This window comes from Mirounga angustirostris, unplaced genomic scaffold, assembly GCF_029215605.1.
Source record: "Mirounga angustirostris isolate CCGP_5_RB_7025 unplaced genomic scaffold, mMirAng1.0.hap1 SCAF_12, whole genome shotgun sequence".
NCBI classification, from domain to species: Eukaryota; Metazoa; Chordata; class Mammalia; order Carnivora; family Phocidae; genus Mirounga; species Mirounga angustirostris.
This window is the reverse complement of record NW_026991720.1, coordinates 50,591,259-50,604,483: the sequence shown is the minus strand read 5'-3', so window position 1 is coordinate 50,604,483 and position 13,225 is coordinate 50,591,259. Positions and strand designations below refer to the sequence as shown.

General features: G+C 40.1%; 1 protein-coding gene across 4 annotated transcripts in view; it reads left to right on the top strand.

The window, feature by feature from the left end:
• The first annotated feature begins 1,417 nt into the window (after positions 1–1,417).
• Positions 1,418–13,225, top strand: part of PALS2 (protein associated with LIN7 2, MAGUK p55 family member) — a 132,206-nt gene continuing 120,398 nt past the window's right edge. The window contains exon 1 of one of the 4 annotated variants that reach the window (XM_064575155.1): positions 1,418–1,583. The gene's annotated coding sequence lies outside the window, so the exon portion shown is untranslated. Of the gene's footprint in view, positions 1,584–2,023; positions 2,307–13,225 lie in introns of those variants that run through there. The other 3 variants (XM_064575154.1, XM_064575157.1, XM_064575156.1) reach the window with 3 other exon arrangements.

The following is a 13,225-nucleotide window of genomic DNA, read 5'->3' as shown; positions in this document are numbered from 1 at the left end:
TCATCCATAGTATTCGCTCCCTCTCTTTCATGTTAACCAAACTCACAAAGAGGGGGGAACCTACATAGTTTGAAACTCCATCTCTGAGTCCAAAGGACCACGATGCCTCCACTCATTCTGCAAACGTTTACCGTATACTAGCCTGCTTTTGCTGCAGTGTGCAGCACGCCCAAGAGAAGCCAAGAAAAGCTGCATAGAGGTCTCCTGATGGGATATTCCTCACATGTCAAGTTTTATTTGCACTTTCTACAGCCCCTGTTTGAAAGGACTGCAGTAAACGTTTTGTAAAATTTAAATAACATCTTCATAGTTTCTCCAATTTCAGGAAGAACACAACAGCTGTTTCAAAAGCCCCCAATCAGGTCTGACAGTTCACAGACATCTTTTGGGATTAGGTAGATGTCAAAGGAGTTGGAATCCTTGCTGTGTTTTTCTGGCCAGAGTCTCTGCTGCACTGCATTGCTCAGTTCCTTTCAACTGAAAACTTAAATCTGCGCCCCTGTCAAAATGTGTCATCCCAGCCCCGGACACTGCTCACAGTTCACCATACTCTCCGCAGGGTCAGAGGTGAGGTGGCAAGGATGGCCAAGTCGCCCCTTCGGAGGTCTGGGAAGGCCAGATGTTTGGGAGGAGCTGAGCACCTGGTGTCCTGGGGATGTCCAGCAAAGCCGGCTCCGGGAGTTCCACGGGATACTCGGTGCTAGAAGAGCTCATGTCAGTCCACTTCCTCGGGTGCGAATCACACTCCCCGGTTGGGCCTTTGGGAGAAAATTCATGAAGGACACCTCAGCGTTGTAGACGCTGCCAAATACACATCAGAACCAGGGTTGTGTGTGTGAAGGGGAAGGGAGGAGATTCTCCAGAGGCTTTTCTTCGAGTCTGTTTATGCTTCGTGCCCCATGACTGGGTTCTTTGAATGTAAACTCTTGGAAAGGGCAGGGAGGAGCCTCTTTTATGCCCCATGGAGGACCTCGCCTATCAGCAAATGCTGAATGACAGCGGCGATTTCGGCCGGAAGCCCAGGCGCGGATTGGGGGGATTGGGTCTCACCGACCCTCTCGCGGGCGCGGTTGGCGGCCGGCGCCGGGAGACACTGGGAGAGGCCGCCGGGCGCAGGCGGCGCAGTCAGGCCTCGGCGCCGCGGGCGCGGTCTGCGGGCGCTCGGAGGGGGGCTCCACCTGGCCGCCGCGGCGCGGCCGGAGGGGCGGGGCCGGGCTTCGCGGAGGTGGTGACGCCTCCTCGCGCCCGAGCGCGCGCTCCCCGGCGTCCGGCGCACGCGCGAGGCCTGGAGGGAGCGCGCCCCCGGCAGCGGCGGCGCGAGGAGGAGGAGGGGGAAGCGGAGGAGGAGGAGGGCGGCGGAGGGGAGGCTGGCCGAGCGCGCGGTGGCGGCGGCGGCGGCGGGGGCGCCGGCGACCGGAGCCGGGGCGGAGTGGGGAGCGAGGGAGGGGGCGCTTTTGCAATTCCCAACTACGAGCCCCGAGTTTGTAGATGGGGCTGCTCGGCGGCGCCTGCGGCTGAGGGAGAGCAGCAGCGGCGGGCGCAGGGGAGCGGTGGTGGCGCGGAGGCGGCCGAGGTGCGAGCCGGTGAGTTCACTGGGGCCCCCACGCTGCTCGGGTAACGGTCTCGCCGCGCGCCGAGGCGGCCGGGGGCGCCCTGTTGCTCGTCGCCGTGCGCCACGCGGGGACCCCGCCCCGCCCCCTCAGCACCTGGGCTCGGCGCGCGGGGGGCCGGGGCAGCGGAGGCGGCGCGGGTGGGGAGGGCTGCTAGAGCGCCTGACCCGGCCCGGCAGGCGCAGATGGGGCGCGCTTTGCCGGGCCCCTGGCTCCGGGGCTGCGGGCGGGCCGGAGCGCGGCAACGTGTCTGGCCCATGCTGCCCGCCGCCGCGCGGCGCCCGTCTCTCTCCACGCGCTCCCCGGCGCGGCCCCGGCTGGGGCAAGGCTGGGGCAAGGCTGGGGCTGGGGGCGCGCGGGGCCCCCTCCGGGGCCGGGAGCGGTGCGCGGGCGCCTACACTCTCTGCGGCGGGAGTGGCGTTGAAGGCATGAATGGGGAGCCGCGCCGGGGGCGGTAGTTGCTGTGACTGACACCTTCGGGGTCAGTGCCGAGAGGGGGCGATTCAGCCGGCTTCTGGCGTGCTCCCGAGCCCCAAGTTCTTGGGGGACGAGGCTTTCTGCAACGATTGCTGCTACTTCCGAGGCACGAGACTCGTTTGGTCCAAGTGGTTGTGGGCCGAGCACACGTTGCTCCGGAGGTGTTCGCTGCTGAGGCAGTGTTTTCGGATCCTGGGTACATAATCTGGAACCAGAAAGGTACTGGGGCTTTTTTTTTTTTTTTTTTTTTTGGCGGGGTGGAGGGCCAGGAGGGAGTCGATTGAGGGATCATACGGCCGGTATGATGACAGGCTGTGGATTGGTTGGAGGATATATATGTTTTTTTTTTTTTTTCAGAAGGACTTTTTTAACACTTTATTGGGAGTTTTGTCTCCATCTCACCAGCTCCTGGGATTACAGCTGGAGATTACATCCATTAAACTTCATTAGTTGGGGCATGCGTTTATGTAAGGGGGTTGGGGACAGGCGAGGAAGGGAATTAAAGGCTGATTGGGAAGCTCAGAAAATTCTCCGCATTACTTACAAACAGCCTGTTAAGGTCAAGCTAGCCACGTTTTACTCTTTTCTACGCCTTTGGGGATTGTTGGAATTTTACTTTATGCTTCCTGAATTGGTCGTCTTGTAATATGGCTCGGAACATTTGAGGTGTGTTAAAAGGCTCTTAAATTGGAGTATGATTTAGCAGCCATTTCTACCCGTGAAATCTTTCATATCGTCGTTTGGAAACTTTTATGTATGTCGAATATATTAGGCGAGGTAACACTGTGTTATCAATGCGGAGATAGTTGCGGTACATACGTATAACAACAGACCTCAGGTAATATTGCTTATTTTAGGTACCTACTGTGCAGTTATGGTAAGGTATCAGGCCTGATTATAATCATATGTCCTGAGGCCTCATTACAGTAAACAAAGAACTTTTGTGGGTTGTGTCATTTTGAGGTCATTTGTATCTGAAATCTATCATGTATTTAAGTACATGTTTAAAAATATGTTTGCACAACATGTTACTTTTTAAGGTCCATGTTTCTTTTATTTTAGACTAGGGTTACATAATATTCAAATGGTAACACTTTTAATTGTTCTGTTTTGTCCTTTGGGGTTTCACACTAAATATCTTTATGAAAAAACATCCACGAGTGTGTATGTGTGTGTGTCCTTTTCCAATTGATGCTACTCAGTTCCTTTCTCACCTGGAATTTCAAAATGAATTATTTTACAGTCTAGATTAAATAAACACTGGAAAAATTAAGGTGCTTGAGCAAGTCTGGAAGCGCTATATAAGACAGAATCTTTTTTTTTGTTCTTTGAGCCAACTGTTGGATTTTTAAAAAATGAATCCTAATTTTCTTAAACATTTGAGGGAGCAGTTTGCTTTATTTTTCCTGAGTCTCATTTCAGGCTGAAATTGTTCCAGAAGACTACACAGCCTGCTTCTCTCGCTCCTTCCCCTCTCCCCCCCTTTTTAGCTTGGGATAACCAAGACAACCATAATTGTGTTACCTTTTTAAAAGGCTGTTTTTAAAATTGAAGTTGAGTATTTACCATCTTTTTTTAATGTACTTTACCACTTAATTATGGATGGTTAGAAGACAACAGATGTTTTAATTAAACGCCTTTCACATTTTTGACATCCAAGCTTTGTTAAAGGCGAGTAACAGCAAATTATTGCTGAGAGTTGCAAATAATACAGGGTTAGTGCTGGTGAAAGGCTATCCAATTGTAAAAACACCAAGAAAACAAATATTAAAAGAAGCAAGAGAACCATTTGTATATTTGACATCACTTACTGTATTATAAATTATCTAGTTCTAGGTGGTTTTTGAAAGAGTGTTTTGCACTGATAATTTTCTTTTTCAAGGCAATTCATTTGGTAAGTGACCAAATTTGCACCAGAACTCTACTTCAGGTAAATATGGTTAACTTGCGAGGGATGTGCTGATATTTATTTCAGGAAGAGTGAACATCTGCCTGTTTTAGATAAAACAAATACTGGGCTGTCTGAAGATACTGTTTATTCCTTTAAAAATATATACTGAGAAAAAATATGCTAGTTTTATTTTACCTGTAGGTTCTTTCCTTCCAAAAATAGGCTTTACATTTATGAATATCATAAAAGCAGATAAGCATAAAAGATCTCTTTACTGATAGGTTGCTAGTATTGAATTAAAAATTTTATTTCTTTCTTGTAGGGACCAGGTTCTGTATAGTGTATTTTTGGTCAGTCTCACTGAGGCTGCAATGATTTCCCCACTCTTCTTGTTATTTGTCTGTGACCACTAGGGGGAGACTTTATACACTTTAGGTTGACCATATCCCTCCTTTACATACACTGGCTGCTAATCATCCCTGATCACTTTGCCAAACTGATGGAAATGTGTTGAGGAGGATGCACTCGGAATCAAGTCTTGATCAAGGTGTCTAGTGACTTTTATTTTTTTTAACTCACACCACCACTCACAAAGTACCTCTCTTTATAGATTGTGTTATTAACAGTCTACTTTTTGGTCTGTTGTTAAGTGGGCTAACTAAATATCTCACATGATGGAAGATGAGATTCATGACTACATTAGAGCTTTCAAAGTCTGACTTTACTGACATTAATCTTGGTAGCAATGTAGGTTTAATTACATGCTTAGTGTACACAGGTATTAGCTGTCTGGAAAGATCTGGAGAGAGAGGTGTACTATATCTGAACCTCTTCAAACAGATTGGGCTTCTATCTTAAAAAGCTTTCAGAGGAGGAGATACTACAGCATCCCTTGTACCCAGTTTCACCACAAAGGGGAAGTTCTTCCTTTTTCATAATAGCAAAGATAAAATTAAAACTCACAACTTTGTTGATCATTATATTGTGGCTATTCTTAAAGTCAGAAGTCTGGTTTCCACTTTTGGCAATGTCCAGTTCAATAATAGTGAACTCAGTAAACAAAGGATGTTATGTTTATAGTAGCTTAGAAAGAGCTTAAGTTTTATGTTCTTTCATAACTAAGACCTTTGTACATTCTTGATCATAGTAGATAGGATAGAATTTGTAGTTCTTTCTATCATTTTATCATCCTAGATTCTTCTTTTTAAATGGCTTTGCTTGGGGCGCCTGGGTGGCTCAGTCGTTAAGTGTCTGCCTTCGGCTCAGGTCATGATCCCAGGGTTCTGGGATCGAGCCCCACATAGGGCTCCCTGCTCAGCCAGGAGCCTGCTTCTCCCTCTTCCACTCCCCCTGCTTGTGTTCCCTCTCTAGCTGTCTCTCTCTCTGTGTCAAATAAATAAATCTTTAAAAAATAATAATAAATAATAATAAATGGCTTTGCTTTTGTCCTAATTTTTTTTTTTTTTTTAAATGTTCATGGTATACTAGAAATGATATTTTCTGCTTAGGAAATACTCCTTTCTAGCTAACTTCAAGATTGTGTCAAATACTTGGGGATGGTAATTTTTAAAGGCCTGTTTTGTTAAAGTTATCAGTGATGCAAGGCAATATGAGAATTAAAGGTAATATCATGTGTTTTTTGTAAAGCTCAAGTTATTCAAATCCTTTCCACTGCCTACTAGTTCCTATACATGAATTGATCCCTACTTACTTCACCAACTTACATCTTTTCCTCTTAGATCTATTACTCCTTTACCACTTCTTTAACATCCTCCTTGTTCTCTATATTCTATCAGCATTGCCCTTCTTTCTGTCCCTCAGAAATGTCGTGGTTTGTTCCTGACTTAGGACTGTTCACTCTGTCTGGAATTCTCTTCCTAAAACATTACATGACTGGCTCCTTTTTAACATTTCAGGTTTCAGTTCACATATTATCTTCTCAGATAAGCAGTATTCTCTAACCACCCACTTAGAATGACACTAAAATTGTATTTTTATATTATTTTATTATCTGTCTACTCTCACTAGAATGTAAGCCCCATGGAAACAGTAATTGTAGCTCTCTTATTTAACTGTATTTTAAGGACTCAGACCTGTTCCTGGCACACAGCTGTCATTAAATAAATATTCCTTTAAAAAAAAAAAATCTGAGGTTCTGTCCTTCCTCAACTTTTGTTAAAGTGTCCCTGTATGGAATGATATGAGTAGATGGTAGTTGTAGTAAGTAGGCTACTTTTGGCTATAAGTAATAGAAATTCATCTAAGTGATATAAACAAGAGGTAAGATTTATTATAAAGATGCAAGGAGTATCTGATGGAATCCAAAGGTTGGGACTCAGGATTCCATCCAGTACCAGCATGATACACTTCATCTCTTTATTCTCCACATACATTTCCTTCATTTCTTCTCTTGCTGCAGAGGATTACTTCCTAGTCCTCTTAATGGAAAATAAGGCTGCCAGCATCTCTCGGTTTTTTTCAGTACTAGCCCAGACAACAGGAAAGAGATTCATCTAGCACCCATTCCTCCCCTGTTCAACAAACTATGTTGTACTATTAGAACTTGGTGGTATTTGCTGTAACCATGTGAAATGGGATTGGAGAGAAAACCCAAGTAGATGACAGTGATAATTAATGTTCACCCTTGACCACCCTCTAGAAGTTTGGTTTCCCTTCTTTTAAATTTTGCTGGTATATGAAGTTAGAAGATCTGAAAAGCACTGTCCTGGGGATATTAAAAAGAAATGTCCTTTCATGGAAGGAATTTACAGTTTGATTTAGGACAGTAAGATATATACATGAAAGAAAGGAACGATCAAAAATAGCATGATGATAATACAGAAACAGGAAAATATTTGCAACTTGTATTGCAGACAAAAGGTGAATTTCCTTGATATATAATGAATACCTGTAAATTGATAAGAAACCATCCGTAAAGATGGGGAAAAATTATAGACAGATAAATCATAGAAAAGGAAATCCAAGTGGTCCCTAAGCATATATATTCAACCTCACACATAAATATAAATTAAAACTATGAGGTACCATTTTCACAAATTAGAAAGACCAAAAAATAATTTGATAATACTTTTCAGGAGGATAGAGACTAACAGGTGTTCTCTTACATTGCTGGTGGAAATATAAATCAATAGAATTTGATGTGAGTGAAATTTCTGAGAGTACTAAGGTAAATAGAAATACCTGCGAATATGCATAAATTGATGTAGGTGTTTGTGGGAGAGAAAAGAGCTAATGTTCAGCTTAATTATCTGAATACTAACTTGTGTCGCTTTATTTTTAGCTTTAGTCATGAAACAAGCCCAGGCTAGGGTAAAGCCCAGCAAGGTCACATACCCTCCCACCCCCCAACAGAGGAGATTCCTTTTAGGACTATATTCAGTTCATCTTCCCAGATCACCCTTTCTTTTACCCTAGTGCTGGTGAAGTTTGTTTTTAAATCACTGAGATTTCCATATACTTTGTATCTTTTAGAGCCTAGCACTTTGTTAGCTACTTAATGGCACTTAAGTAGATTGAAGTGAACTGTGATTAGCTTATTAGCTTCTCATAGACCCACTTGATAATTTTATGCTTTTGGAAATCTTTTTAAAGTGATTTAGAATTTCATTTGATAAAAATACTTAAGATTTTATTGCAATAAATGGTCAGTAGGGCAGTTTTATAAATTGTTTATAATATAATGTATTACTGGAACTTTACTTTTACATGGTTCCTTTGTTCTATAAAATATTGTTGATCTTAGTTGGGTTAGAAAGATGTGAAAACTGGGGTAGTGCGGCTGAGGATGCATGAAATTTTTCTAGACCAATTTGTGAGAAAGTATGAGGAAAATGAGCAGATCAAGGGCATATGGTTTAGAGAAAGTATGTCGTGGAACCTAGAGGGGCTACATCTTAGGAGTTTTAACCTAGGAAAATGCTAAGCCATTTTAGCTAAATACATACTTCTAGGGTATGATATATACTTTATAATATTTTTATTCTTTAGGTCATTTACCATGAATTGACTTTGGTACAGGGGTTCTCCACCTAAGTAGGCATCAGAATCCTTTAGAGTTATTCTATACTAGAGGATTCTAATTTAGTAAGTCTGGTGTAGGGCCAGATCATGTTTATATTTTTAAAATCAACAAGAGCCAATATTTGTAAAGTAATACATTCTGTAAAATATTCTCTTTAATAACCAAATCCGTTAACATAGCTTTTAGGGTCCTATGCCATTTACATAACTCTAACCCTAGAATTTGGTCTCTTACCATGGTGTCTACTTTAGCCAGATCAATATCTCTACAAGCATCAAATTGATTACCTTTGCTTTGCTCACTTTTATACTGTTCCCTTCTTTGTTCCCTTGTTTCTTCTTTACTAATAAGTGTTCATACTTGCCTCTCCCAAGAAGCTACATTGGCTGGCCTCATGCACAATTTATCTTTTCAGTACAGGACAAATTATAGCACAACACTTACATAACTGGCAATTACACACCATGTCAGTGGCTGATTTATGTGCTTTCATTCACATAAGCCTGGTGCATATATGCCTGGTTTTACTGTTTGAACCTCCTTAATTTTTCTTCTCAGTACCAAGAGCTTGCAGCCTAGTCATAGTGTCAATGGCATGAACAATATTATTGAATGCTTACTATGTTTTAGGACTACACTAAATGCTCTCCATACATTATCTCATTTGCTCATCAGATTTTTAAAATCAAAAACCTTTATATGATTGTGTCAGTTTTCTGTGTCTTGCCATAAACTTGGTGGCTTAAAACAAAAGACATTTATTCTCCTACAATTCTGGAGGCCAGAGTTCTGAAATCAGTATCATTGGACCAAAATCAGGGTGTTGGCAGGGCTATGCTCCCTCAAGGGCTCAACAAGAGAATCTCTTCTTTGCCTCTTTCATGTTTCTGGTAGCTGCCAGCATTCTTTGGCTTGTGGTTCCATTGCTTTAATCTTCAAGGGCTTCAGATCTCTCTTAGCTCTGTTCTTAACACCTTCTCCTATGTGCGTGAAAGAGAAATCTCCCTTTGCCTTTCTTTTTAAGGACACATATAATGGCATTTAGGGCCCACGTAATGATCCCTGATAATCTCCCTGTCACAGGATTCTTATTAATCACATATGCCAAGACCCTTTTTCCAAATAAGGTAACATTCACAGGTTCCAGGGCCTAAGACCTGGATATCTTTGGAGGACCATTTGCCTACTACAATAGTAATTCAAATAGTCCAGAAAAGGAGGGCTGGTAAAAGTCTTTTTGCCCCATCTTGTCCCTCTCTTTGTAAATCAGTGTTTCTTAGCCAGGGATGATCTTCCTGCCCTCCCTTCACTTCCCTCAGGGACATTGGGCTGTCATAACTGGAGGGGATTGCTGCTATTGGAATCTATCAGATAGAGGCCAGGGAGGCTACAAACAATGCACAGGACAGACTCCCACAACAAAGAATTCTCCAACCCTCAATGTCGTAGTGCCGAGGTTGAGAAACACTATTTTGAAGGTAACTATTGCCAGGAGTTTCTTATGTATCATTCCTGAAAAAAGTTTTATACCTTTACCAAAGCAGCACATATCACGAGTAAAACCTAATCTGAGTTGATTATGACTGGTGGTAGTTTGTGGTTGACTGACAGCTGATTTAAGTGAGGAGTCGAAAATGATTCACACATACTTTAAATAATATATTTTTACTTAAAAATATATACTGTACATTTATGTGCCAGTCTTTGAGTATGTATCTTTTCTCTGGAGCTCTGTGTCATTATTCTTCTAAAAACTAATGCATTATCACTGATTCCTAGCTTTGAAGCAAGAACTTAAAAATTTAGGAAAGAATCGGAGTGTAGGATCCTTGTAGCGTTTTAAGACTCCTCAGGTGTTTTTAGTTGTGTGCTTATGTTTAATTATACAGCAGACAGCGTTTTGTTTTCTTGGGTTTTTTGTCACTTGCTTTCTTTGGGTCTCTCCAAAGCATTCAACTTGATTTTCATATGAAGAATGATATAACTCTATGGTCTTGTATTAAATAAAATATCGTGTGTGTGTGTATATGTAAAATACATTTTTATATATGAAGAAATATATGTTTAATGTTATATATTATATATAAAGAAATTTTGTTTTGTATAGAAAATGACTCCCTAAGATACTGGGAATACTACTCCCAGTTGCAGCTAGTTTGCATAGCTTCTAATCTGGCAATATGATGACAGCTCATGTCCTAGCTGCTTCCAAAGTTTTGGAAGTTGTAGAAAATTTTGTTTTAATACAAATGACAGTTTATAAATTATAGGATAATACTATAAGTACCTTATTGCTATACCAGCTTACTGCTTGAGTTATTTTTCTACTAAAGGAAACATTGGCTTTTCATTATTAATAAATATTACTTGGAGTTTTGCTTACTAGCAAAATATTTTTACTGCTTGCATAGTTAAATCCTACAATTCCTTGAAATTAGGGTCTTCATTTCATCATTTCCTTACTTAGCATGGCAGGACAATTAGACATGGGTTGTAATCCCAGTTTTTCTAACTTCCAGCTCTTTTACTTTTTCAGAACTCAGAGCTCTGTGTGGTACAGACAGTAAGCCTACTGGCAGACACGTCTGGTGTTAGCACTAAACTCAATATACCTCATCTCTAAAACAGGTTATAATATCTATAGTGTTAGTGTAAGATTTTAATTAGAAAATATAAGTGTCTAGCATGGAGTCTGGTACATTTTAAGTGTCCAGTAATTGTCAGTATCATTTTCTTCTCTTACTGTTTGGTTCAGTGTTATATGTGCAGTGAATAATGTTTGTTGAATAACAACATTTTCAGTTGCCTTTTCCTGATTCATAACTCTCATTTTCTTTCACTCCAGTATGAGCTGTATCTCATTTAGTAAATATTTTTTTAAAAGAACTTTGCTTTTAAAGTAGTCCAGTAAATTATGTGCTGTTAACTAAAGTTAATAAGTCTTATTTTTACATGATATTTAAATGTATTTACAAAGGGAGATTGGGTGGAAAGATGACTATGTGACCTCAAAGATTCCTTCCAACGTAATACGAAGATTTTATAAAACTCACATAATCCTGATGTTTTCCTTCTGCTTTCCCTCTAAAAGTCTACAGAAGTAAATAGTGTTTTATAATGTAGCTTTTTTTTAATGAAGAGAATGACCATAGTTGTAATATGTTGCTAATGGTCCATTATCTCATAAAAGGAATTTTTTAGTATTTTGGATGAATGTGGCTGTCTTCAAGTGGATTTGTCTTTCTCTTGTACCTAGAATATATAATGTCTGTATACATATAATAAAATGTTTCATGGAAAATTTAACTTTACATAAATAAAATTTTACGTCTTTTTATTCATCTATTAAATGCCCTTCTATCTGGGATTTTGATATAAGAAACGTGGGTAACTGAGTTAAAGAAATTTAATTCATTGAAGTTGCATATTTCAGAAATTAAACAGTGATCATGCATATTTTTATGTAAGTTGATTCAAATGTTTTTCAAACTAGTAATCTTTTGGAATGGGGGATAAATGAAAAAACTTTAAACCGTGTTTTTAAGAAGGTTAGAGCACCTTGTGAGGCATATAGGCGAAGTCATCAAGGGATGCCCTCATCATTCTTAGCATTAGGTTCTTGAAAACCTTAAGGTAGAGAAATTTTCCCTGAAGGAATTTAAGATGTTATGGGGGAAATAAGGATAAGGAGTTGTGGTTGTGAATGAACCCTTAAAAATCCTTATAAACTTTTAATGTTCATCCAATTAAAACCTTAAATAAAATATATCAAACAGATCAACAACATTTTATGCAATTAAATTTGGCAATACCAGGGACTGTACAGTTATTTTCCATTTACCCCTGGAATGGGTAAGAAATTACCCATTCGAAGATTTTATAAAACTCACATAATCCTGATTTTTTCCTTCTGCTTTCCCTCTAAAAGCAGGGAAGAAAGAAACTTTTCAGGATTTCCAATCTGGGGGGGATGGGGTGGGGAGTTCTTAAAATTTTAAGAAGCGTTTTTTAAGTTTTCTTATAAATAAGAGCCTTTATTATTTCTACTTAAAAGTTACTCCAACTTGTGGTTCCAACTGTTGTTCTAGAGATAGCATAACTTGGATATTTAAAATTAAAAAAAAAAGCTTTTAGTAACCTTTATTTAACTCACTCAGCTTGCTAGAGCTGAGTGGGTATTTATAGTTCTTTTCTACCCATGATAATTTCATGCCAGCACTCATCAGAACATAACATAATGGAACACTGACTTGGCTCTGTCCTCATTCTCATATCCTTTCTCTCCTTCCCAATAGACTGTTTTCCAGATCGAAGGCTGGGAATTTGTTTTGTCCCTTCTTCTGTCTCTTCTGAGAGTGCACTGCAAATATCTTCTACTCCTACTCTGCCATCTTTTAATTTCCCTTCTCTTTTTTCTTCCAAACATGAAGTTCCCCTTTTCCCAAAATACCTCCAAAAAGAACAGCTTAGAATTTGTTACACTCAAGTAGAAATTTTCATCAAAAGTAAATCTGTGTATATATGTATATATATATTTCACACAATAAAAGGGTTACTTTATATAGTTTACCTGAGGAAAGAATTTTTTTTTTGCATCCCCTCAACCAAGCATTGTCCTATGCTCATAGGCTCTGTTTAATATTTATTACTGAAATTAGGAAACAACACGAATTAGCATATAAATAGCATTCTATCATGTGCAACTAAGTTCTGAAAGAGTTTGAAGTTTAGAAAAAGGAATTCTCATCTGTAGAGAGGGACTTGCCATTCATTTGATTGAATTTTGAGATGAGTCCTTTTAGCTCTAAAGTTTTGATTCTAAAAAAGCAAGAAGTGTATCGTAAATTGATTAGGTATTGAATAGCTAAGAAAAAAAGGATATTGTTGGGTGGAGTAACATGAGTGAAGGCATTTAAGTGGGAAGAGATGTGTGGTTGTGCATATACTAAGTAAAAAAGAACAATGTGGTGAGAATATAGTTTATATTAGAGAATAGAGGAATTAGGCTGAATAGATAAAAAGCTAGATTTTAAGAGAAATTTAAACATTCTCAGATAACAAAAGTTTTTGTAATCTAGTATTGTCTTTAAATGACACTTTTACATGATAGTCTTGTGTTGAGTGGGTTACAGTGAAGATGAGAATAGTGGGAAGAGACTTGCAGTGATAATTTAAAGGTGAAGCAATAAGAACTTGGAAGTGGTG